The following is a 25,395-nucleotide window of genomic DNA, read 5'->3' as shown; positions in this document are numbered from 1 at the left end:
CCATTTTCCTTACAAGCAGAGAGCTTCAAAGTTAGAAAAATGCAAAATTTTCTAATTTTTCATCAAATTTACGGATTTTTCACCAAGAAAGGATGCAAGTATCGACAAAAATTTACCACTATCTTAAAGTAGAATATGTCACGAAAAAACTATCTCGGAATCAGAATGATAACTAAAAGCATTCCAGAGTTATTAATGTTTAAAGTGACAGTGGTCAGATGTGCAAAAAACGCTCCGGTCCTTAAGGCCAAAATGGGCTCCGTCCTGAAGGGGTTAAGGACTGTACCAGGCTGATTTGTGGTAAGGCCGAGTTTACCTTTCCCTTCCTATGAACTCTTAGTGTAGGTGGACTGCTGATCCTTACACGTCAATTTGTATATTTGCCTTGGACTCTTAGTGTAGGTGGACTGCTGATCCTTACACGTCTGCTTTATGTATATACCAGCAGCTTCATAAGAACTCTTATGCTAAATGTTACACTTATCGGGTGAATGCACCTGAAACATGTTGGAGTATTGATAAATGTATAGTAAATAAGTATATGGTTCTGTACACAGGAAGGTATTCTCGTGTCTGTGTACATAAGTAGTAAGTAAAGGTTGTACATAGGAAAATAGTCTAATGTCTATGTACATAAAAAGTAAGTTAGAGCTGTACACAGAAAATATCGACGTCCTGCACGTGTACACTCAACACTAAAAATATATATAATTCTTGTACATACAAATGAATAAAATGCTAAAGGTGTTTAGTAGGTAGCTCAACAGGGGACACCTCGGCTCCTCCAAGGGTAGTATTATTGCTGTCGCCCATCGCTAGCACCTGTCTCAACAAAAATAATAGGGAGGATTCCCCTTAAAATAGTACTTGCCCACATAGTACTCTAGATTACTAACTTAAATGTACTACCTCAAGTTTCTCTAGTACATACACCAAAATAAATATCTCACTTAAGAAAACACTTAGGAATTGTAGCATATTGATACCCAATTCCTGCCACTGTTAGGTACACTTCTTCTTCTCCTTCATTGCATGTGTGAGATGCTCTGCCTGGCCAGTAGGTGCTCTTGCTAATACAGAATTAAACACGTAATTCTAAGAATAACCTAGTTAGGTTGTTTTTGAAAGTGCTCTAGGGATAAGTAGCATGTAGCCGATAGACCCTAGCAGCCACCCTTACTGTGACCTAGCTTCCGGCTAGCCAGTATAACCTTATGTTATATATAGGAGAAGCCAGAAGAAGCTCAGTGAACGAGCGATACAATTTTTGCACACCCGCATACCCTGCATCCCTCCGATAACCCCCTGTACTGCTCTGCCGTGGATACATGAGCACTTCATGAAAATAAAGAAGAATTTTTTACTGCACCTGGGTGAGTCGTCCGTCTATTCTCTTTCTCTTTGATGAATAACCTTATGTGTACTTACAGGTAACTTATTGTTGGCAAAGAAATAAAATGTGTGAGATAATAAGTGTCTAAGTCAGCTTGAAACTAAAGGTAAATAGAGCTGTACTAATGTCTAGATAGTCTCATGTATAGAAAGTTATACTAATGTTCAGTTTAGCCTCATGGAATGTGTATAGAGCTAATAGGATGTCTTAGGAGCTAGCAACTACATGTCAGATAGCTGCCTAATTGTCTAGTAAGCTTTGAAATGTATAGTAAGTTTGATAAAGTTGTCTAGGAAGCTAGAAACTAAGGGATATATAGCTTCTTCAAATGTCTAGATAGCATTCTTGTCTAGATAGCACCAATGCCTAGATAGATTCTAATTGTCTAGTCCAGATACTAGTAAGAGTATCAAAAGAATGTAAATGTGTTCAATGTTTTCTTAGGATGTATAGTGAATTTATAGACCATCCTGTCCTTGTCCTAGTCCCTCTGTCTTAGGGGACAAACGTTGAGGTCGACTTATCTTAAGTAAGGGGGTTTGTGGTGTCCCGGTACCGTATCCTATCCGGTACCTTTTATTGTGGGTCCCCATAGTCAGAGTCCCTAGGATGTCGGGGTCCCAATTGTCTAGTTCACCCCTAGTCACCTCTCATCCAGTTGGTAATTGTCCAGTAACCACTTAGGATTTGGATGTATAAGATTGTATAAATATAAATAAATAGTTAATTACCTGCCCATAGCGTAGCAGGACCTACGGGTCACTTGGTCAGGTGAACTCTATGGTATTTCTGCTTGAGGACCTTTGGAGGTCCGTGTGACGTAGTCAATCCGATCACACTGTGTAACTGTGAATGACAGATGTTCGGACCAATCAGATTAGCCCCGCCCCCTGCCCATATAAGGGAGCGGCGGCCATGATCTCTCTCTTGTTCCTGTGCAAGCAAGCAAGAAGCATCTGCGCTGCTGAGATCAGTGAGTCTAGGCCTGAACCTTGCGGCGACGGCCGATAACTTCTAATTTCTGAGTGTATCAATCCCCACGCACTCTGCAGGATCACCGGACCTTATCTATCCCCTAAATCCGGACGGATCTGCAATAACTACCCTAAATTCAGAGACTTTTAATATCATTCAAGGTCCGCAACAATTGTCAGTCATTGAGAAATAGAGAGACTGTTTGCCTGAGACTGTCATTGTTCATAGGATGTACTGCAAGCACTTGAGTAAAGTTTGTTCAAGTTCAAGTACCTTGTGGATCTTCAGTCATTTTATTACATGCACCTATCGTTTCTGGGAAGGGCGGCAATAGGCCGGAGAATTACCTCAGCATACAAGCCCTCAGCCTGGCGTCACGAACTATAGGGTTAACATTAACCCCTTATCTACTACAACATTCCAACTACCCTAAACCCCCCAAGGCTTACCACAGTATAGTGTAGTGAATGGGTTTCTGTTCACCAATTCACACTTTGGAATTTTTGAAGCGGAATTTTGGAACAGAAAATCTGCTTGGAAATTTCTGCCTGAAGAATGGCGTTGCTCTTTCTTCAGGCAGAAATACTCGCGGAACACATTGCAGTCTATTGGAGACTGCAGTGTCCATGCAGTCCTAGCACCTACTGATTCAGTCAGCGCTGGCCGCACTCGGAATCTCTTGGCGGAAATTTTCTGCCCGGAGGTTCAGTAGTCTGAACCTAGCCTTACTGTTTAAAAAAAAGAAGAAAAATGAGGCATCACCCATACTTTCATTGACAAGCTCCATAGACTTAAAATATAGCCTGTATCCTGCAATAAGATGCAATAAGCATTGAGTTAGGGAGTAAAGTGTGCCGTTGCATGTTTCTCATAGCTTTATCTAGCCATAGTACCCCCAACTGAGCAACACGTTGCCCTTATTGAAAAAAGAGACCCTACAGCAAAAAACATAGTAATAGGCCCAGAAAGAATACAATACAATGTAGTACAGCATCACCAATCGAAAGTAAGACTTTGACTTTCTATTAACAGAACAGAAAATGTCAGGGCATCTTCCTAATAAACTCTCACCCAGATCATGTCTGCAAGGTTTTTTTCCCCCTTTAATTGCCACAAAACTTTAAATTAGAAAAAAATAGTAGGGATGGAAAATAATAAAATAGTGTATAGGTAGATAGGCAGGGATGTAGGTAATGATCCAGGTAGGTAGCTGCTAGCTATGTAGGTAGACATGTAGCCAGGAAGCTGGGTAGCTATGTTGCCAGGAAGGTAGGTAGGTAGATAAATAGGTAGCCAGGTAAGCATGAAGCTCTGGGCCCTCCAGCAGTGTGGACTTTACTTTGGTGGCCTGCAACATCAATTCCCCTCCAGGGGGTGTGCCCCCGGGTTCACTATTGTGCCACTGGGCCTGCTGTATTTTATTTTCTTACACCACTAGCCCAACTTTAATGTGTTTTTATATCTGTCCACATCATTCTCTACATTCATTTAGCTCAGATTAATCAATCTGCCTGACACCCAAACACAGCTTTAGTATCCTAACAAGCTCTGATAAAGTGAAAGCTGAGCTGTTATTGGTTGTTATGGGCAAAACCAGATAGTTTTTGTGTCAGGCTGATTGATAACTCTTAACCATTGTGTTCCTTAAAGAGTAGCTTCCAAGATCTATATATATTTTTTGTGTCCCTACCTATTGCCCATCTTTCCCTGACCCCCTCCCTGCCTTTAAAAAATGTTTTAATAGCTTTAAAATGCCTTTTTCTCATCTGGTTGCCTGCTCACATTACCCCGAGCTGACTTCCCCAGCAGGCGCAACATCACTGAAGCCTGCTGGGGGCCAACATCCGCCCTCTCCTCATCTATGCACTACACTGTACAGCCGCCTGTACATGCCAGGGGGCGGGGCCAGCGAGCAAGGCCAGGGAGCCAATGCGTGCAACCATGGCGTTCACACCGCTTGCTCCCGCCTGTCTGATTGACAGACAGGGAGCGAGCGCTGGCTGACTGAATTTGAACTGATGCCCAGCCTGGATCAGTCCGAATTCAGTGGTGACATCATCCGCAATGCAGCCGACACTAGGAGGGAGACCCCTAGTGGCCAGATTTAAAAAAAAAAAAAAAAAAACACTTATAAACACATTTTTCACTAATAAAATATATTGGTAATATGTTTAAAATCATGTATAGAAGAACATATAAAATAATAGTTTGGTGACAGTGCCCATTTAAAGGAGTAATGTGGCCACTATTAAGAATGAGTAGCAGATTGCAGGGGGGCCCAACCGCCGGGGCCCCTGCGACCTCCTGAACTGGGCCGGGCCCTGCTCAGTCAGTAGTGCATGTTGTCTACCTCTAGACGGCAAGCGCCCCATTCATTTCAATGGAGTGCTTGCTGTCTAGAGGTAGAAAAACACACGCTCCAGCGGTTGCCGCCCCCCCCCCCCCCCCCCCCCCCGCGATCAGCTACTTATCCCCTATACTGTAGATAGAGGGTAAGTTAATTTTGGCCACAGTACTCCTTTTAGGGTCTATTCACACGTACAGTATCCTTCGCAGATTTGTAACTGCAGATTAGATTAGTCATTTAGTTTACATTGAAATCTGCAGCAGGAAATCCTGCACATCACAGGATACTGTACGTTTGAATAAACCATTATTGTGCCAGGTGATGTCACCTATACATTTCCTTTCTGGGAACATCAGTCTGACTAGTTCTCGTCTTTCTAGTCTACATAACTCCAGGCTTCAATGATATCTGTAAGAGCATGCCTACAGAAAAGCTGCTGGGATTTAAAGAAGTAATGAGTAAGTTCAAGAGCAGACATGCTATAGTGAAAAGTATTTTGAAGTACTACTGATAAGACTACTTATTTAAATGTACATTTTATTAAAAAAAAAAAAAAACTACATTTTACAAAAAAAAAAATAAATTAAAATAGCCATCACTAGGGGTCATCTGTCTTTATGCAGACTACTCTGTATTTTGCAGCATACTGGATACCGGCCATAAAGTGTTTTGGTATCCAGTATAGGAGATCACCATTGTACCACTACAGCCTTCAATTGTTCCTAAACTACAACTCCCATTATGGGAGCTGTAGTTTTGCAACAGCTGGGGGTACATTCTTCATAAAACTCTGTTTTAGAGCTGTGTATTCTCCAGCTGTGTGCTATTCTCCAGTGTATTCTCCACTAACACAGTGCTTTACAAACACTGCAGCTCCAGCTTTTGCAAAACTACAACTCCCAGCAAGCTTGAACAGCCAAAGTTTTCTCTGATTCCTGAATAACAAAGAAGCTGATCAGACATTCAGGAGTCTGTGAAAGCTGAATGACACACAAAGTGACAGCTATGTTGATTAGCATCCAGCTTTACTAGGAGCAGATAGAAAATATATGTGTGGTATGGGGTGTGAGATGCAAGGCAGATGGAATTACCCTAGGGGCAGATGGCATTAACCCCTTGTATTCGTGACCCAGGGCGTAGTTTATCCTCAATACCACCCGAAGGTGTACCGCTGTATACCGTTCCCCCCTCAAGGCAAGAAGACAAAGCAAGTGAGCAAGATATAAATGTTATTTGTTAGGGATATATAGGTACAAGACACAATAAAATGATCAGGATTAGGTACTGAGTAATATGTCACTTTTTTTTCTGCTTGCCAATATGACAGGTACGCTTTAAAGAAAAACTATAGTGGTATATAACTAAACCGCTGGGGCCCCCCGTGATCTCCTGTATGGGGCACCAGCAGTGTGCACGAAGGGGGCATGTCCATCCCTAGCATGACGGCCCACGCGCCCCCCCTCCCATATACCATAGAGATAGATGGAGGGGACGTGTCAGCCGTCACATCATGCGGAGGTGAAACGCTCCGCTCATGCAGACTGCCGGGGCCCGTACCGGTGACCGTGGGGAGTCCCAGCAGTGAACCCCCCCCCCCCCACGATCTATAACATATCCCCTATCCTTCAGATAGGGGATACGTTATATGCCACTACAGTTTTCCTTTAAACTCGAGGCCTCCATTAGCCCTGTGTAATACCTTTTTATTGACGTACTGTTGAGGCATCCTTTTTGCACAGCAGTTTCCAACCAGGGAGCCTCTAGCTGATGCAAAACTACAACGAAGGCTGTCTGGGCATGCTGTGAGTTGTAGTCTTGCAACAGCTAAAGGCACCCTGGTTGGGAAAAAACATCCAAACCAGTAGCCTGGGAGCCACATTTGGCTCTCAGGGATACAGATGTGGAGGAAGGGAATCCTGGCAGGGAGTGTGTATATAGTACCCACACTGCATTAAGCATAATAAAGTTACATTGGATCATGTGCACTCACCCATGATGGTAAAACGACTTGTATGTCACCGGACCCCTACAGTACTGTTTCACTCCTTCCTCAGGGGACTTCAGGAAGGAGCGAAACAGTACTGTAGGGGTCCGGTGACATACAGGCGTTTTACCACCATGGGTGAGTGCAGATGATCCAATGTAACTTTAGTGTGGGTACTATACACACACACACTGCAATCTGGCTTAAGGTCAGTGTTTTGGTAAATGGACACCTTTCCTTTACAATACAAAGTATAAGCCAACAACCAGTGTAGTTTATTAACAATTATTAACAACAGAATCCGTGAGTATGCCCCAGGGATAATATTTAGTATTCACAGACAATACACATAAGTCATAATAGACATGCATAAGAGGAATTGTAAATGTATGCATGAATAGGTACAATATATGTCCAAAGATATATATTGTTACCTATTTATGCATTACATTTACAATTTCTCTTATGCATGTCTTGGCAACTAAAAAGTCATAACGGTTTCTGCTTTTATGCCAAACTGTCAATGTTCAAACCTATATGTTTATATCGTTATCCATGTGTATATAAATGTAACTATTTAACCCATAGAGTACCTGCAATGTTAACATACAGCACTGCTGTCTGGTCCTTGATACATTCACATCACAATGTGTTTACTGTCTATAAAGCGAGTGAGAGTGGACAAGCAGGGTTTAGTGCAGAAAAAGCAGGACGTGCACTGAGGCTCTATAACATGTTCCTGTCTCATACATCAGGATGATTGACAAGCCAGGAGTCTGCACAGATCCCTGCTTGTCCTACCCTCACTTCCTGTTTTTGGACTTCTCATAGAGACACACAAACAATAGCTGCAGGGACAGCATTTTTTTTTACCCAAAAATCTACACAGTTTGTAACCAATGTAAATTACAAATATACATATAATGATATTATCTACATTATATAAAAAGTTTTTGTTGATGACAGGTACACTTTAAAGGGGGTATTCCGGCCTTAGACATCTATCCCCTATCCAAAGGATAGGGGATAAGATGTCTGATCGCGGGGGGTGCCGCCGATGGGACCCCCCTCGATCTCTGTGCAGCTCCCAGCATTCTGAGAATGAGATGTGATGCCACACCCCCTTGTGACGTCACGCAATGACCACTTCATTCATGTCTATGGGAGAGGGCGTGACGGCCGTCATGCCCCCTCTCATAGACATGAATGGAGGGGGTGTAGCATGACGTCACGAGGGGGCAAGGAGTGGTGTGTCGAGGGGACATGGTGTCTCCATCTCAGGAGCAGCGCCCGCCACAGAATGCTGATGATGGCATCTATATGGAAATGACAGTTGCCTGTGGATCCAGTTTACTTATCGGACCCCCGCAGCACGATGTGGGGGTCTGATGGGTTAAAATGGCATCCAGAGGTCTCATTCTTTCTTATCCATTTCACAGGCTCACTGTATTTTTTTTATACAGTCCGCTAAGGCGGACATGCGCTGATAGTGCTGAACAATACTATGTTATTACATTGCGTCTAAAACCATGCACATGTCCGCTAAAGCAAGTGATTGGCTACAGCATCCTGTGCCTACTGAATATAGAAGTCCTCACAACACTTCATTCTATGCTGGTCTAATTTTATACCAAGGCTTGAAAATTCTTTGTAGAATTTGTAAATTTTCATCTGTATAGGTGCATTTGATATGATTTGTCCTTTTTGTATATGTTTAGACTTTTTTTCAGCCTTACTGCAGCCACAAACATTGGCTTAAATGTCATATTTTATTTTAGAATTATAGCGCTAAATGGTGCTAAATAGCGCTAAATTTCTTCATATCTTGGCAAACCTTGGTGGGAATGTGTCAATGTGTCAATTATTTCATTTATATATTTAAAAAAAAAAAATAATGTATTACACACATTATTATTATATTACATATTTTACATTATACATAGGCACGCACGCAAGCACGATGGTAAGATCTTGCCACACGGTTGCCTCTTCTTTCCATGTAGCTAGTTTGTGCTATCACATTGCCATTTTGTATCCACATGAATCATCTATTTGTCCTTTTCCTAGGAAATGCGTAACTCCAGCTGACTCTTATTACTGCAGAACACAGAGCACATTTTCCAGAAGCCCTTGGCATACCTAGGAGTACAGTGAGTACTTGGGTAAGTGGCGAGTCACATGGTCTAAGAAGGCTCGAGCAACATCTAAAAAAACAGGTCATTTTTTTATTGTCTAGAAACAGTTCAGCAATATATTGTACAAACTACTTCCAAAATAGATTACATTTAATATAGCTCCTAATTAAAAGAAGATTAGGGGTTGCTTAAAGGGTGCCATTTTGAGAGGACCGTTACAGCCTCTTAGCTTTTGCAGGCCCTGGAAAGTCCTTGTTGGTGCGCCCAAAGATTTTGTGTTACAGCTTAAGTTCTTATGTTATTTTTAGTCCTATTATTCGATTCAGTTTTTAACTGATATTTAATGAAGGAACTTGGATCTCAAAGGCTTCTCCTGTCTAGACTTTTACCACAGTATGGTCCTGATTTGCTATTGTGAACCCTGCATTGTGCAACACAAATTCTGTCTGCATCAAAATAGACAGACAACCCCAAAAAGGGAGTGTGGATACCTGTAAAAAGCGCATGGTCACTCAGGAAAAGGGTTCCCACAATGCGACCTATTTACTATTGATTTCTGTGAAAAATTCTGTCACTGTTTCATTGGAATTTCCCACCAAGAAAAAGATGACCTGTGTGTCCTCATACTGAATACACGTCTGAAACAACATTGCACACTAATAAAAACCTAACACTCATAGAAAACAAGAGTTAATGCGTATAGTAGCGGATTACTTACATCACTTCTTATATCCTGTTTGCAGAGAATAGCTGCTCAAATGTGGTTTAAAGGGTGCATTCACATACACAGGATCTGCTGTGGATTTCAAGTTGTAAAATCAGCAATTGTGAATTTACCGTTGCAGATCTGCGGTTGTGGCCCCGTGTGTGTGTGTGTGTGTGTGTGCATTCACCATAAATAGGGAATTATCACCAGAAGGCCAATGACAGTTTTCCTAGTTCATTCATAATACTCTGATCACTTTGTAGCTAGTAGCCATCAGTCTGTCACTATTTTCCAACACTTTCGATCATTTAAGGGTGATTATCAGCTAAATGGGCCCACCTCGTGTAATAGAAGCCCTAACTGCCCTCTATCTTCCCTGCTCATGTTAAATAAGATTCAGGTGCAGCTGGGGAAAATGTCTGTCCAGCGAATGATGGTTGAGTTGACAGGTGTCTTAAAGGTATGGCCAGTAAAAGGCAAATATCCACAATTTCACACCTAGGGGTTTTCTTGTATTGCTTATAGTCATTTAGTGTTGCCCGCGAATATTCGCAATGCTAATTTTATTCGCGAATATCGCATATTTGCGAATTTGTGAATATTCGCGAATATAGCACTATATATTCGCAATTACGAATATTCGTTTTTTTTTTCACAGTACACATCACAGTGATCATCCCTCTCTGCTTCCAGCTTGTGTGGTGTAAAGAAGGCTCTAATACTACTGTGTGAGACTGGCGTGCAAATTTTCACATATGTAAATTTTTGAATATTACAAATTGCGAATTTAGCGAATATATGACGAATATTCATCCATATATTCGGAAAATATCGCGAATTTGAATATGGCCTATGCCCTCAACACTTTATGACTGATAGATAGCTCAAAATCCCCTGCACAGAACTAAAGGGAAACTGTCACTACAAAAATGCTATAGAAGAGCAGGAGTGGAGTAGATTTATACAAGTTTTTTTTAATACTTTTTATTCATTAACATACGGTACTTGCTCATTCTGGGTATAAATGGGTACTTCAGTTATGAAAAAAATATCCCCTTCCACAGGATAGTCTGATCGCGAGGGGTCAGACTGCTGGGACCCCTTTGATCTCCAGAACAGGGCCCATCTCTTATCGCTGAGCACTTAAGTCTCCAACTTCCGAGACAAACTGGACATGGCAGTGACGGGCCACTCATCCAACCACTTGCTGTGCCAAAACATGTCCTATCTGTACCCATTCGGTGACCAGATGTGAATAAACAACTCTTTCTTACATATTTCTTTTTTGTGAGTGCTGGGATCTTCTGTATACTGCATTTTTGGCTTTTACGCTACCACGTACACCACCATTGTGCTGATGCTTCTTCCATAACAACTCAACCAATCACTGGCTGAGGTGGGGCTCTGCTGTAATCAGTGATTGAATGAGTGTCCCATCATTGCCTAGACCCGTTTGTCTCAGAAGGTGACTCCTTTAAAGGGATACTCCACCCCTAGAAATCTTATCCACTATGCAAAGAATAGGGGATAAGGTGTCTGATTGCTGGGTTCCCACCGCTGGGAACCCCTGCGATCTCGGCTGTGGTACCCCAGACATCCGGTGCACAGAGCGAACTTTGCTCCGTACCGGATGACTGGTGATGTGGGGTGGAGGCTCATGAAGTCACGGTCAAGCCCCCGCTTTTAATGTCATGGCCATGCCCCCTCCTATAGACTTGCATTAAGGGGGCATGGCCGTGATATCACGAGCCTCCGGCGCTAAAACGAATGCCAGGTGCAGCAGGGAGATCGCAGGGGTCCCCAGTGGAAGGACCCCCGCGATCAGACATCTTATCCCCTATCTTTTGGATGTCTAGGGGCGGAGTAGGGGGACAGTTTCTCTTGATGACTTACAGCTTTCCTTTATTTGTATACATAACAGAGGTAACTGTTAATCACCTACTGGACTCCTAAACCCAGAAAATGCAGGGTTTTAAATGAATAAATATGAGTTATACAGAAAAATTTCTCACAATACTGTAATGATATAGAAGAGGAATGGTTGGTACTCCACACACTCTCTGATGCTGGCAGATCAGAACCTGATTGTGTGGTAACGGGGTGTGATGAGGGCAGATGTTGTTACATTAGTGGCAGATGGCATTAACCCCTTGTATTTGTGACACCAGGGTGTGGTTTATCCTCAATACCACCCTAAGGTATACCGCTAGATCCTGGGCTAGGCACGGGGGGCAATAAAGACTCAGACGCCAAGTTACGGATAACAGTAGCTTTACTGAGGGTAGACAGATGGTAAAGTCTATACAGTTCAGCCAGGGCCCACGGAGGTGACCAGTGACTCAGAGACCTTAAGGGCTTGCTAGGACTTGTAGTAGGACAATGTAATGCAGGCCACGCTGACTTGACAGACGACAGGGACTGACTTGACTTGACTGAACACTGACAAAGCTATGACTGTAGCTTACTTGCGTTTGATGGTGCCGGCAAGACTTGACTTTGAGGCCTCCAACACTCTGGACACACACACACTAGGCACTACTGACATGGACTTATCTCCAAATAGAGCGCATGCTCCATCCAGGGCTTATATGGGGGAGACTAGCACGGAACCCATCGGTCACTCTTGGGGTCACCTGGTCACTGATACCTCCTGGGTAACAATCACAAGGCATATCACATGGTATAACTCTTAATTAGACCAGCAAGACATTTTATAATACATTACAATGCAGAAGATATGTACAGGGGGGAAACACGTACAAGGGAGCCCAGGGGACACTGAAGGAAGGCTGCCGGACAGGGCAGCAAGGGTACGGGGTAACACCTCCTGTACTGGGCCACCACAATTGTTTAACCTTGACAAGAGCAACCACCACTAGAAGATATTTGCGATATACTGTGTACACATTATACAGTACATAACTTTATTGGAAACCAGCAAGCTTCTGGGCTCCCCCTAGGGTGGCTGCAGGTAGTCAGGTGCTTATCATCTAAGTCATCTGTGTTAGAATAACAAAGCACAATCTGCTATAACATCCGGTTATATGTATCTTGTGCAGACAACCATTATATGCGACAAGAACGCCACCACAAGGTATTTAGCAGTGCATTTGCCCAATCAAATTGTAATATTAGTACGGCGGCTGTATAGATTCATATAAATATAATATACCTATGCCTAATAAAAAGGAAATAACTGAATGCCGAGCTTCATACAGTATACAGCAACTGATACTGAACAGAATGTTGTTATATGAAGCACATTACAGATTCTTCTTATACTGCAGGCAAAAATCATTCTCCTCCACCTGTATCTCTACAAGGACAACGGCTTTGGAGGGACTTCTTCTATTCTGTTGCCTCTTCCACTCCAAATTTCACAAAAATGGTGGGAAATCCCATATGTCTTCAGATGGACTGGCACAAAGGTGACGAAAAGTTCCACAGGTGAAGAACAGTAGGTTAGGTTGCTTTGTACATACTGTGCTACAAGCCTGAACATCAGGAAGGGAATTACATTTTTTTTTTACTTTTAAATGTATTTCTAGAACTAGTATTATCATGTATCATTTAAATGCATTTACTTATGGCCTTAAAACACAAAACCTTTTATAAAGGGGTCATAATGGAGTATTTTTGTATAAGGGAAAAATGCAGAATATAGTCTGTTACACAGGGGGCAGTATTTTTTTCTCCATTCATTTTGATTATTGATTATTTTTGAGCATGAATTCCTATGTAAACATTTGCTATCCATGGCTTAGAAATGTTTTGAATTCAACAATATCTCAGATCTGCCCAGTGTTTGAGGTGGGTGATGGTTCTATAAAGTACAGGCTATTTATTGAATAATAAGAATAACAACAGAAAGACAAACAAACATTAAATTGTAATATTTTGGATAAAATTTGCTTTGCATTTAGGCTCAAACTGGGTTTCCATGGATTGATGCAATAATGACGCAAATGCGGGAAGAAGGTTGGGTCCATCACTTGGCCAGACATGCTGTAGCATGCTTTCTAACCCATGGAGACCTCTGGATCAGCTGGGAAGAAGGAATGAAGGTATGATGAGAAATAGAAGTTATAATGTAAAGTATGACATGGGTTCATGTGTACTATTAAAGTCTATGAGAAGACCTTCAAAAAATATTTGTTTACATTGCTTTATTTTCAATACATCCATCAAAGTTTTCTTTATTAGGCTTGGTTCACTCACACATCATTTTAGTTAATTTTTTTACACCGTAAAACAGCGCAATAGTGGCCATTTTTCAGCTCCAAAAATGTTTTATTTTTTTTTATATATATATTGAATTAAAAAACAGCTGGTAATTTCAATTTGGTAAAATTGTACAGTCATAAAATGAAGGTACTTTCTATACAAGGGTAAGGATTTACTGTAAAGAGTGCACACCACAGGATCAATATTCATATAAGTAACATATTTATTTTATTAAATATCATATAAAGATGCGAAAAAGACAGAAAGGGCTAAAATCAGTTAAAAGGCTCTTAATCGAGCAACCTCTACAACATGGGAGAGGGGCCATGAACCCCCTTCTCACCAAAGTCCCGTCCCTCTGTAATGCAGTACAATGGCTCAAGCAGTGGTGCTAACTAATAAGATAATACACATGCAGCATCAAACTATGTCACCGAATAAATAATCCTAACATCAAATGAAAAAGGAATACACGATGTACAAAGAGAAGATATATAAATGCATATCACCAGTGCACAGCAACCACAGAGCAAAGGAGCCGAAATGATAGAAAGCGGGACGGGACCCCTAAAGCCCCACGCGTTCCGTCACCGTTTGTGACTTCCTCAGGGGTGTTGTAGTCCACCTGCCCTTGGGGTCTTTTATATCAGCATAATATGTTGGATAATACCTGTCAGGTGAGGCCATCGAGGGTCAGTCACGCTGTGTGTAGTGGAGCCGGCGTGAACTTCCGCCTCCGCCACCCACTTCCGCTATGCGTGCGTCACGAGAAGTGCGGATCATGTGACCACCAAGTGGTCACATGATCTCTTCTCCTTGATATTTGCTGTCATGCGCAGTAGTGCCGTATCCGGGAATAAGTGCGTCCCACGTGACCGGAAGGTCACGTGAAGCGTCATGTGATCACATGTTGTTAAAAACTTTGTTGTGCCTGAGTGCATGCGCACCCCTTATGTCAGGACACCAGGTGAGTACATAGCAATGTATTTGACACATATTGAACTCAATAATAGAACGGTAATGTACATGCAAATTGATGGTAGATGAATAAGACCGTCACATGATAGACATTATATATAGAAAAATATATATATAAATAATTGGGAATAAACAATATACATATATATATGGATAATATGTGAAGAATAATACGTATGTAATGAATAAAAAATGGTAAATAATAAATAATTAGTACACAATAAATGTATATGTATACATGAAATTATATGAAGAAGAAGGGCAGAATTTTTTTTATATATATTAGAAGATAGGAAACAAATAATGTATATATAGTTTATTATGAATAATGAATGTATGAATAAAAAAGTGAATAGGCATATAACCCATGTGTGATCATTAGTTTGAATAAGTGCAAAGGTATCAAAATAATTCATACCAAAGACTATACACATGTGTGTGTGTGTGTAAAGAAACCCCACACACACACATGTGTATTAGTATATGTGCAAGGTGAAAAAGTAAATAGAAAATATAAAATATAATAAAATTAATAATAAAATGAGTGCAAATAAATTATCAATGTGATTACTGTCTAATCCCAATCATGATAAAGATCAATAACAAACATGAGAAGGTCTTCGTCCAATATCATATCCCACCATGCATGCAGTATCAAAATTTGGATATATATATCTCTCTTTACGATAAAGTGAAGTCACCATTGATGTATCATACCTGGTGTCTTGTGCGGGTAAAGGATGGCCCATTATCCCCTTAATTTCAACAGCCTGTGTAACCCTCAAGGGCCTCCTGACCAGGTCACTGTCAAATCAACCAATATTAAGATACTACATAAAGCATTACTGTTCAAAATTTAATGGTTATCCAGACTGGGCAAGTGGCATCCTCTTCTTATTGAATAGATACAGTCCAAGGTCTCCATAATGGAGTCCACATCCATAGATGTTCTTATGGTGTGTGTAGGGGGATGGCTACAAAAAAGTCCATCAATCCCAAGATTGTCCAAATTAAATAGGTTAGTGTCTTCCACATACCAAAGAGGTTGTAAAAGACTCCATCCAGTGTCATGGCCAGAGAGTTTTTCATCCTAGGGGGGACTAACAGCAGTCAGTGGGGCCCAAATCCAGGCTGAAGGATCCATTATCCATAAGCGTCAAGCTATTACAAGTATATCCAAATATTCTCATATGTTCTCCTTTTTATCATCTTCCTAGACTCCACATCACACCCGACATTTGAGACTCAGCAAATCTTCGCGCAACACGAGGTAAGTACAATAACTCAGGATCAGCATAATCTGGAGAGGTATTGCAAAAACATTAGTATGATACACCTAATCTGTCCGACAAGATGCCCCCATATCTAAACAAGCCCACCCAGTGTGAGTGAATGTGTGTGTATATGTGTGTGACTGTGCCCCCTGTGCGTGAAGTGCCTGTGCCCCCTATGTGTGATGAAATAACTATTGTGTTGATTGAGGTGTGCTGGCTGAACAAAAAGATGGAATCAATATGTGATAGTGAAATAGATATGAGTGTGTGTGTGAGGTGGAGCCCAAGCATGGCCCAGGGACCACTGTCCTCCCTAACCTCCATGAATGGTGTAGTCCCAGTGAATTGATATCATCCCCCCCCCCCACCCCCCCCAACACCCCCCCCCCACAAAAGTCAACACAAACCCCCCCTCCCCACATGACAAACCTCCCCAAACCTACCCGCTGCACTGCAAACCCATACTTGCCTGTTTAGAATGAGTGACATATAAACTGGATATTGCTTCAAGTCATCCCTACTGTAAAGTGCCTGAATGATCGTCGGCCTGTAACATAAAAATGAACAATCTCTCCGTTGGATTTGTGCGTGAGTGTGCGTGAAAACGCACACCCACACCCATACCGCATAATTGGATGTGTGAACACACACATACAACAGATTAGCCACAGTAATTACAACTCCTCACTCACCCAAGAAGCCAGTAAACAGTAGGTCCTCATTCATGCCCCAGGGAGACACTGTTCCCAATTCGAAAATCCATTTGGATTCTACTTGTAGCAGTCTTTGGGTAATGGGTCCTCCTCTCATATTTGTCGTAACTCTTTCCAGGCCGATAACCTGTAAGCCATATGGACGTCCTCCATGATGTTCTAAAAAATGGCTTGCCACGGTTGTCAGGGTTTTAAATCTGTCTTTATCTCGACGAGCCAATGCTATGGTGGATAGATGCTTCTGTATTCTTTTTCTAAGCTGTTGTCCTGTTTGCCCCACATATAGTTTACCACAAGGGCAAATGATGGTATATATAACCTGTGATGTTTTACAGTTGATGTAATTTTTAAGATGGTAACTTTTTCCATTTCGTGGATTGGTGAATTCCTGCTTGGGTGTCATAAACTGACAGGCAGTACAGTCTCCACACGGATATGATCCATGATGTTTGAAGCCCCGGCCTAAAGTTCTTGTGGGTCTCTGAAAGTGGCTCCTTGTTAATAAGTCCCTCAAGTTTGGCGCTCTTCTTGAGACCAACATTGGTCTCTCAGGTACCACATTTTTTAGAACATCATGGAGGACGTCCATATGGCTTACAGGTTATCGGCCTGGAAAGAGTTACGACAAATATGAGAGGAGGACCCATTACCCAAAGACTGCTACAAGTAGAATCCAAATGGATTTTCGAATTGGGAACAGTGTCTCCCTGGGGCATGAATGAGGACCTACTGTTTACTGGCTTCTTGGGTGAGTGAGGAGTTGTAATTACTGTGGCTAATCTGTTGTATGTGTGTGTTCACACATCCAATTATGCGGTATGGGTGTGGGTGTGCGTTTTCACGCACACTCACGCACAAATCCAACGGAGAGATTGTTCATTTTTATGTTACAGGCCGACGATCATTCAGGCACTTTACAGTAGGGATGACTTGAAGCAATATCCAGTTTATATGTCACTCATTCTAAACAGGCAAGTATGGGTTTGCAGTGCAGCGGGTAGGTTTGGGGAGGTTTGTCATGTGGGGAGGGGGGGTTTGTGTTGACTTTTGTGGGGGGGGTGTTGGGGGGGGTGGGGGGGGGGGATGATATCAATTCACTGGGACTACACCATTCATGGAGGTTAGGGAGGACAGTGGTCCCTGGGCCATGCTTGGGCTCCACCTCACACACACACTCATATCTATTTCACTATCACATATTGATTCCATCTTTTTGTTCAGCCAGCACACCTCAATCAACACAATAGTTATTTCATCACACATAGGGGGCACAGGCACTTCACGCACAGGGGGCACAGTCACACACATATACACACACATTCACTCACACTGGGTGGGCTTGTTTAGATATGGGGGCATCTTGTCGGACAGATTAGGTGTATCATACTAATGTTTTTGCAATACCTCTCCAGATTATGCTGATCCTGAGTTATTGTACTTACCTCGTGTTGCTCGAAGATTTGCTGAGTCTCAAATGTCGGGTGTGATGTGGAGTCTAGGAAGATGATAAAAAGGAGAACATATGAGAATATTTGGATATACTTGTAATAGCTTGACGCTTATGGATAATGGATCCTTCAGCCTGGATTTGGGCCCCACTGACTGCTGTTAGTCCCCCCAGGATGAAAAACTCTCTGGCCATGACACTGGATGGAGTCTTTTACAACCTCTTTGGTATGTGGAAGACACTAACCTATTTAATTTGGACAATCTTGGGATTGATGGACTTTTTTGTAGCCATCCCCCTACACACACCATAAGAACATCTATGGATGTGGACTCCATTATGGAGACCTTGGACTGTATCTATTCAATAAGAAGAGGATGCCACTTGCCCAGTCTGGATAACCATTAAATTTTGAACAGTAATGCTTTATGTAGTATCTTAATATTGGTTGATTTGACAGTGACCTGGTCAGGAGGCCCTTGAGGGTTACACAGGCTGTTGAAATTAAGGGGATAATGGGCCATCCTTTACCCGCACAAGACACCAGGTATGATACATCAATGGTGACTTCACTTTATCGTAAAGAGAGATATATATATCCAAATTTTGATACTGCATGCATGGTGGGATATGATATTGGACGAAGACCTTCTCATGTTTGTTATTGATCTTTATCATGATTGGGATTAGACAGTAATCACATTGATAATTTATTTGCACTCATTTTATTATTAATTTTATTATATTTTATATTTTCTATTTACTTTTTCACCTTGCACATATACTAATACACATGTGTGTGTGTGGGGTTTCTTTACACACACACACACATGTGTATAGTCTTTGGTATGAATTATTTTGATACCTTTGCACTTATTCAAACTAATGATCACACATGGGTTATATGCCTATTCACTTTTTTATTCATACATTCATTATTCATAATAAACTATATATACATTATTTGTTTCCTATCTTCTAATATATATAAAAAAAATTCTGCCCTTCTTCTTCATATAATTTCATGTATACATATACATTTATTGTGTACTAATTATTTATTATTTACCATTTTTTATTCATTACATACGTATTATTCTTCACATATTATCCATATATATATGTATATTGTTTATTCCCAATTATTTATATATATATTTTTCTATATATAATGTCTATCATGTGACGGTCTTATTCATCTACCATCAATTTGCATGTACATTACCGTTCTATTATTGAGTTCAATATGTGTCAAATACATTGCTATGTACTCACCTGGTGTCCTGACATAAGGGGTGCGCATGCGCTCAGGCACAACAAAGTTTTTAACAACATGTGATCACATGACGCTTCACGTGACCTTCCGGTCACGTGGGACGCACTTATTCCCGGATACGGCACTACTGCGCATGACAGCAAATATCAAGGAGAAGAGATCATGTGACCACTTGGTGGTCACATGATCCGCACTTCTCGTGACGCACGCATAGTGGAAGTGGGTGGCGGAGGCGGAAGTTCACGCCGGCTCCACTACACACAGCGTGACTGACCCTCGATGGCCTCACCTGACAGGTATTATCCAACATATTATGCTGGTATAAAAGACCCCAAGGGCAGGTGGACTACAACACCCCTGAGGAAGTCACAAACGGTGACGGAACGCGTGGGGCTTTAGGGGTCCCGTCCCGCTTTCTATCATTTCGGCTCCTTTGCTCTGTGGTTGCTGTGCACTGGTGATATGCATTTATATATCTTCTCTTTGTACATCGTGTATTCCTTTTTCATTTGATGTTAGGATTATTTATTCGGTGACATAGTTTGATGCTGCATGTGTATTATCTTATTAGTTAGCACCACTGCTTGAGCCATTGTACTGCATTACAGAGGGACGGGACTTTGGTGAGAAGGGGGTTCATGGCCCCTCTCCCATGTTGTAGAGGTTGCTCGATTAAGAGCCTTTTAACTGATTTTAGCCCTTTCTGTCTTTTTCGCATCTTTATATGATATTTAATAAAATAAATATGTTACTTATATGAATATTGATCCTGTGGTGTGCACTCTTTACAGTAAATCCTTACCCTTGTATAGAAAGTTCCTTGCTTACTGAGTAGTAGCACCCACTGTATGATTTGGTGAGCCCCCCTATTTTTGCACTAATAAAATGAAGGTAAACTTGTTAAAAACAAACAAAAAACTTCGGAAATTTTTATCGGTCGGGTCTGAGTGTTCAGACCCCTACTAATCATCATAATAAGACGGGAGAAGTGCATACTTAAAGGGGTTATCCAGGAATAGAAAAATAGAGCAAATTTCTTTTCTTTTTTTTTTTTTAAGCGCTCCCCGTCGGTCACCAGGTTGGGTGTGAGTTTGCAGCTCAGTTCCATTAAACTGTATGGAGCCAAGTTGTAATACCACAGACAACCTGGGAACAGATGTGAAGCTGTTTTTGAAAGCAATTAGCTCTGTTTTTCTATTCCTGGATAACCTCTTTAACGTATTTTCTCCCTACTCTGTGTCTATGAGACCTGGATGTCCCCATGCTTGGCAAGCCCATCCAGGTCACGTGACGCAGAGTCAGGAATGAGTGCGCTAAGTACAGACTTCTCCTTACTTGTTTTCCTAATCTGTTAGGGTCTGAACACTCCCATTGTTTTTTTTTTTTAAGGGTCTCCATGGAATGTCAATAGTATTTCTAAATGACCGATACTTTTTCAACCTAAAATAACTTGTTTGCAATATAGCACTTCCTGTACAGTTCTAAAATGAACCAAATGCAGAAACAAGCTGACCTCTTTTGCACTTTTTTTGTTAAGCCTGGAACAATGGGCCAATAAACAGCATCTGCACACAGCCTTATGCAATTATGTGTGGCAAAATTTGGAAAAGAAAGTAGCAAGGGGAGTTCAAATACTGATTTATCTATCGGGGCAATGTCCCATTTGGTTTCAACTGTTAGATGCAGATTACAGCATTAATGCAGGGAATTTGACTTGGCTTTCAGCAAACGCCTTTTTTCATCATTATACACGTATATTTTGTCTAGTCCGCTTTGGAAAACGAACTGACCCAGATGGTAATTTTATAAGGTAAGTGTGATCTGTAGCTAAATGGCACTGTACATCTATTACTAAATCTACAAATATCTTGAAAATAAAACTCCTCAACCACCCCTACTTTTAATATGGTTCCTTAAAGGTGTACTCCACTGCCCCAACGTTTGGAACATTTTGTTTTGAACGCTGGGTGCGGGCTGTGGAGGTCGTGACTTCACAGCCATGCCAATTGTGATGTTACATCACGCTCCCCTCAATACAAATCTATGGGAGGGGGCATGGTGACTGCCACCCTCCCTCCCATTAACTTGCATTGAGGGGACGGGGCATTACATCACAAGGAGAGTGTCCGTGATGTCACTACCCCCGCACCCAGCGATCAGAACAGAATTTACCAAACATTGAGGCAATGGAGTACCCCTTTTAAAGCAATAATTTAGCATTGGCAAGTTTATCACCTTTTCCAGATTATTGCATTTAGAAAAATTCCTCCCCAATACCTTCAATCCAGAGATTTAGGAAAGTTCAATCTACATAATGCATTGCTAGGATTGTGGTGCAGGGGGCAGCCTACTTAGCAATGACAGTGTATAATCAACATATATGTATGCTAAACATTTATTCTTACTTTCATGGTTATAAAATACAAATACCCTCACTGAACTTGAAACATTGTTCCAAACGTGTATTTCAGTGCTATGTATCAACTTCTGTAGGTGATGGACATCCTGTTAAGAAAAATTTGTCCCCGCCGGCGGTCAAATAGCTTGGACCGTCCCACCGCGATAAGGTGGCCTCATTGGGACGGACCCTACACTGTGAATATGCCTCTGTGTGAACAGTTCAGTAAGCATGGCAGGGTCTGGAACATCCAAGGCACCTTATATACACACCTGATAGAGGTGGGTGGGGTGCAAGGCCAACATGGAGGTAGCCACTCCCCCGTATGTGCAATACAGACAAAGAATAAGTCAGCCAGCACTTTAGTTGATACCAAACTATTATATGGACCTGGCCTACATGTGCACGCTACTAGGCTAGATATACAGCAACAGAAGAATGCAGCAGCACACTGCCAGCACAAAGATATAGATGAAACATGAATATGCAGTTAAAACATGGAGAGCTATACAGCTATGGTGTAATAGATGCAAATGTGAAACTATGAAATAGTGAGGCACTTAGCTCGCAAATTTGTCCCCACCGGCGGTCAAATAGCTTGGACCATCCCACCGCGATAAGGTGACCTCATTGGGACGGACCCTACACTGTGAATATGCCTCTGTGTGAACAGTTCAGTAAGCATGGCAGGGTCTGGAACATCCAAGACACCTTATATACACACCTGATAGAGGTGGGTGGGGTGCAAGGCCAACATGGAGGAAGCCACTCCCCCGTATGTGCAATACAGACAAAGAATAAGTCAGCCAGCACTTTAGTTGATACCAAACTATTATATGGACCTGGCCTACAGGTGCACGCTACTAGGCTAGATATACAGCAACAGAAGAATGCAGCAGCACACTGCCAGCACAAAGATATAGATGAAACATGAATATGCAGTTAAAACATGGAGAGCTAAGTGCCTCACTATTTCATAGTTTCACATTTGCATCTATTACACCATAGCTGTATAGCTCTCCATGTTTTAACTGCATATTCATGTTTCATCTATATCTTTGTGCTGGCAGTGTGCTGCTGCATTCTTCTGTTGCTGTATATCTAGCCTAGTAGCGTGCACCTGTAGGCCAGGTCCATATAATAGTTTGGAATCAACTAAAGTGCTGGCTGACTTATTCTTTGTCTATATATATATCAGGAGAATACAGCAGCACACTGCTGGCACAAAGATGCAGATAAAACATGAAATGCTATACAGCTATAGTGCAAAAAATGAAAAAGTGAGGTACTTGGCTCACAATTTGGCCAAATAGTTTGTAACATCCCACCACGGTAAGGTGACCTCATTGGGACGGACCCTACACTGTGAATATGCCTCTGTGTAATCAGTTTAACAGGCATTGCAAGGTCTGAGACATCGAGCACCTTATACACACCTAATAGAGGTGGGTGGGGTGCAGGAGCCAACATGGAGGTAGCCACTCCCCCATATGTATAACACAAACAAGGACTACTGATACCAAAACTACTGCATGGACCTGGCATACAGGTGTGCGCTGCTAGGCTGAATATACATAAACAGGAGAATACAGCAGCACACTGCTAGCACAAAGATACAGATAAAACATGAAATGCTAGGTGACAATGAGCACCCTGGGATGCCTGTTGTGGTTGGTGTTCCTCCTCCTCTTCAAAACCACGTTCCTCCTCTGACTCCTCTTCCTCGCAATCCTCTTCCAGCGTTGCCGCAGGTCCAGCAAGCGATGCTGGGAAGGCTGTTTCTGGTGGTGATGGTGACCCCAACTCTTCCTCTTCACGCTCATCTACTGCCTGATCCAGCACTCTTCGCAGGGAACACTCCAGGAGGAAAACAAATGGTATGATTTCGCTGATGGTGCCTTTGGTGCGACTGACTAGGTTTGTCACCTCCTCAAAAGGACGCATGAGCCTACAGGCATTGCGCATGAGCATCCAGCAACGTAGCAAAAAAAATTCCCAGCTCCGCAGATGATGTCCTAGCACCCCGGTCATACAAATATTCGTTAACGGCTTTTTCTTGTTGGAGCAGGCGGTTGAACATTAGGAGTGTTGAATTCCAACGTGTTGGGCTGTCGCAAATCAAGCGCCTCACTGGCATGATGGACAGAGGTGTCAGCAGAGAGTACCAGAAAAATTAGGCATGTACACATGGCTGAAAAATTTGGTATTGTTGCAGCACCAGCCAGAAAAATTTCTGTTTGTTTCCCAGCCAGAAAGTGCCCTAAAACATTGCGGCTTGAACCATAGTTGGTGGCGGATAAGTCATGCAAGTCATCCTTGGTCGCCACCTTACCCAGACGGAATGTGATTGGTCAGATTCGTCAAAAAAGAGTTGTCGCCGATGCCTCTTGGAATTCTCCAAAGAGGAAATGCACGTTTCATCCCTGATTGGTCACCGCCCGGACCTGCCCAGCAGCGATTGGCCGAATTCTTCAAAAAAGATTTGCCGCTGATACCTCTAGGAATCCCCCAAAGAGGAATTATACGTCTTTAACCTGATTGGTCGCCACCCGGACCTGCCCAGCAGCGATTGGCTGAAAGATTTGAAAGACTTGCAACCTGAACTCATATGTCCCCTCTCTGATTGGCTCACTCGACATCCCGAACAGCCAATCAGAGTTAAGCCTACCATTCCCATGCCCATGTTTGGATGACACCGACTCACCGACTTTTTCCTATGACAGCGTAACTGTACACAGCCATGTACGGCACGTTCCTGATTGGTCTCCCCCATACCATCCAGCAGTGAGCGACCAATCAGCTTCAAGAGGCCCGTCTTCATTCAAAATCCAACCCTGCACAGCGTCACCAGGTTTACCCAATGTGCAGTGTAGGTCATATACCTGCCCTGACCATGCTTTGCAGACCAGGTATCAGTGGTCAGATGGACCCTTGCCCCAACACTGTGTGCCAGACATGCGATTACTACCGTTTGGGGATTGCCTTTTGTAAATAAAAAATAAAATAAATAAAATAAAAACTGATTTTATTTCACAGCCAAAAAAAGGATTTTTTTTTTCAAATTTACACTACGGTCACACCACATATGATTTGCACTAGTGTGACAATGAGCCCTAAGGGCCAAAATACTCCCAAGTGTGAAGTGAAGTGACTGATTTTATTTCACAGCCAAAAAAGGTATTTTTTTTCTAATTTACAAAACTGTCAACCCACATATGATTTGCACTAGTGTGACAATGAGCCCAGCAGGCCCAAAAACTCCCAACTGTGACATGAACTGACTGGTTTTATTTCACAGCCAAAAAAGGTATATTTTTATTTATTTGCACAAGTTTCACACCAAATGTGATTTGCAATAGGGTGACACAATTAGCCCTGCTGGCAAAAAAAACTTACATCTGTGATGTGAACTGACTGGTTTTATTTCCCAGGCAAAAAAGGTATTTTTTATTTTATTTGATCAACTGTCACATCAAATGTGATTTGCACTAGGGTTACACAATTAGCCCTGCAGGCAAAAAAAAACTCACAACTGTGACTTGAAC

The 25,395-nt window shown here is 42.0% G+C and overlaps 1 pseudogene; it reads left to right on the top strand.

Moving 5' to 3' along the window:
* The window catches only part of LOC130357471 (cryptochrome-1-like), a 70,575-nt pseudogene that overhangs the window by 23,383 nt on the left and 21,797 nt on the right, over positions 1 to 25,395 (top strand).

Source organism: Hyla sarda, chromosome 2, assembly GCF_029499605.1.
Source record: "Hyla sarda isolate aHylSar1 chromosome 2, aHylSar1.hap1, whole genome shotgun sequence".
Taxonomy (NCBI): domain Eukaryota; kingdom Metazoa; phylum Chordata; class Amphibia; order Anura; family Hylidae; genus Hyla; species Hyla sarda.
The sequence above is the reverse complement of the archived record's forward strand: the minus strand, read 5'-3'. Positions and strand labels throughout refer to the sequence as shown.